Source organism: Cylas formicarius, unplaced genomic scaffold, assembly GCF_029955315.1.
Source record: "Cylas formicarius isolate icCylForm1 unplaced genomic scaffold, icCylForm1.1 PGA_scaffold_7__23_contigs__length_41026272, whole genome shotgun sequence".
NCBI lineage: Eukaryota > Metazoa > Arthropoda > Insecta > Coleoptera > Brentidae > Cylas > Cylas formicarius.
Window position 1 is genome coordinate 33,947,251 of NW_026844352.1, and position 3,577 is coordinate 33,950,827.

A 3,577-nucleotide genomic window follows, 5' to 3' on the forward strand; every position below is an offset into this window, starting at 1 on the left:
GCATCGGTGACGGGTTTTTGATATTTTTTTAGAAACTTGCGTAATATCATCTCTCGGCGAGGATATTTGAAATTTCCTTTGGTAGAAAAATCCATTTTCTACCAAAGGTCTGAACCGAAATGCGGCAAAAACCAACATTTTTTATACTTTTAAATAATTTAATGGCTAGCGAATAATTTATTATTTATTATAAATATTTATTTTACTTTAGTTACTATTGTTTAAACGCGAAATCAAAACAAAAGTAATCAGAGTTTTATCTAAAAATGTCTATATTACATAATATTATAATAATTAAAATTACTTAATACACTTAACACTTCAATATTCATAATAATAAAAATAACAATAATTACAGGGTACAAACGAAATACAGTAAGATATAAAACAAATAAAAAATCCACTATTTTCATTTATTTTTAAATTTTACTTTGTTTTTCGGGTTATGGATTAAAGAAATTTGTGTTTTGAATAAATCATCATCAATAACCAGTTCAAGTCAAAATTTCAATTAATATGCCAAGAAAATCCATATTTATAGGACGAAAACTTCAGAAAATAACCAAAGCCTCTTGTGGCAAGGCTTTTGCTTTGAATCACGATTTAAAACATAAATAATCGTCTGCTAAATATATTAATAATAATATATTTTCTTAAATTAAGCGAATTGATTCATAGCAGTATTATTTTTGGGGTTTGTCGTACAAATTACGGAAACGGGGAAAGCGTAGATGAATGTTTTTGAAAAAAAGAAAAACAAAAAAAAGAGTCTCACAACTTGGACCCGATCGTAGTCGCCGAGAACATTCTGATCTCTGATCTGTTTCATAAAATGAGCTGAAGAATTAACGCTTCGGTATTCACACCATTGACAAAAAAAAATTAAAATACAAATTGCTAGGCCCTCCTGACTAAGTATTTCCATATAATTGTTAAATGTTACCCTAAAAATATAACAATAATTCGACGGCATAAATATACATGCAATAAAAGTAAGAAAAAGCCGGCAAACTTTACTGGCTGTCGGGTCTCGTTTCCGGGTAAAGTTTCGCATTAGACCGGAATTCAACGGAAATTCCTCCCAGCCGGTCTAAACTGGCAAACCACGCGAGTTCGACTCCGGGGCAAATAATACGCCGTAACGGACACCGTTCGCGTCGTTTGTGTTACTTATCGAAGCTCGCTCTTTTGGTTTATTTATCACTTCATAGACTAAATAAACAGCTATCTTGTACTGACAGCGATTGGACAGAATCGAATCAGCCCAATTGAATGATTTCCTTATTAATTAATAATTGCCAGTACTAATTTTCACTGCGAAAACAAAAACGGATGTACCGCGACTCGTTTACCGGAAAACGGCATCATTTTCCAGTGAATATTAAGCTGGGATGCAAATAGCAACAAAAAAGAATGAGAAAAAACGTAGGAGCTCGATTTGGAAATTTACACTTTTTTAAAAATAATTTATAATTTATGAAGGTAGGTAGTTTTCGTTTCCCAATATATGCTTTTATATGGCCAAAGCAAATATCAAATTTAATGTTGAACGTTATGATAATCCGATAGAAAATAAACTCGCTTGAAAATAAATAAAAATTTTAAAAACATTACAAAAAAAATTAATGGTGCCTGTATCGTGGGTAACATAACCTTTTATGATTAGAGACTGGACAGTAGTAACAATTATTGTTTCTATCAACTTTATAAGAAGAGTTCTCGTTTTTTTTTCTTCAATAGAGTTACGCCATTGGGCCATTGCGGGCCCCAATTTAAAGTTTCAGTTCGAGCAAGTTGGTCAGCTCATTGTTCTGTTTGCTGTTAGTTCACACAATCCCGACTTTGAACAATGGCACCGATAACTTCGGTAATTAATATCTGGTTTTGCGCCAATATGGTATGGTATCGATAACAAACAAAATTTACGTGTTCTTTTACACCACGTTATAAATAAAATAAAAGGGGTATCCAAAATTGGCGGATTAAAATCATTTTATTTATGACTAATGTTTATCTTCCAAGATTGATAATTTATCTTTATATTGTTAAACTTTGATTCATTGTTTTGTTTTCCGTTTTATTGTGCACATTGTAATATTACTACATAATAATTTTTAACTTTTGGGTGTAAGATGATCTTATGCAAAATGATATTTAACTTCAAGTTATAAGGTGGAAGCGCTAAAAAATAATTTCTAAATATAACTTTTATCGCCACTACACGTTGAAAAGGACTTCCCCACCAGCATTTTATAAAGAAAATATTTAGGTATATAGGTACCTAAACAAGGTATTAACTCTTAACTTTTTAGTAATATTCAAGTTTATGATAACTCCGCCGTAGGTCCAATGTTTTTACACGGTACAAGGAAGTTATAGATTTCTACCCATAACGTACCCCATGGACCAACAATCTAAGAAAGCAACAAAACGTCGTTACGATGTGTGGGTTATCTACACGAAACATCAACAGAAATCAGAATAAAACATCGATAAAAGAAGAAGTTCGCTCAAGTTCAAAGAGTTAGGAGATTTGCATTTACATAAGTTTTCTTTTATACTGGATGATAGGATATATATATATATATATATATATATATATATATATATATATATATATATATATATATATATATATATATATATATATATATATATATATATATATATATGATGACACTATATTCCGGGATATCATCCGTTCGCTCGTTGAACTCCGACTGGAATCCTGCATCCGACTGGAATCCTGCAAATCCTGCATCCGACTGGAATCCTGCAGACGTTTCGCCAAAATCTCACTTGGCATCTTCAATGCTCGCGCTCCGAAAACACTTCGAGTGTTCGAAGTGTTTTCGGAGCGCGAGCATTGAAGATGCCAAGTGAGATTTTGGCGAAACGTCTGCAGGATTCCAGTCGGATGCAGGATTTGCAGGATTCCAGTCGGATGCAGGATTCCAGTCGGAGTTCAACGAGCGAACGGATGATATCCCGGAATATAGTGTCATCACATTTTTCCATCCGTGAATCAATACGTGAGAATATATATATATATATATATATATATATATATATATATATATATATATATATATATATATATATATATATATGATGACACTATATTCCGGGATATCATCCGTTCGCTCGTTGAACTCCGACTGGAATCCTGCATCCGACTGGAATCCTGCATCCGACTGGAATCCTGCATCCGACTGGAATCCTGCAAATCTTGCATCCGACTGGAATCCTGCAGACGTTTCGCCAAAATCTCACTTGGCATCTTCAATGCTCGCGCTCCGAAAACACTTCGAACACATAATATATATATATATATATATATATATATAATAATATATATATATATATATATATATATATATATATATATATATATATATATATATATATATATATATATATATATATATATATATATATATATATATATATATATATATATATATATATATATATATATATATATATATATATATATATATATATATATATATATATATATAATTAAACGTTAAAATCTTCCTGTAGTAATACTTGTTTCCACCTCACCCTCGCCGAT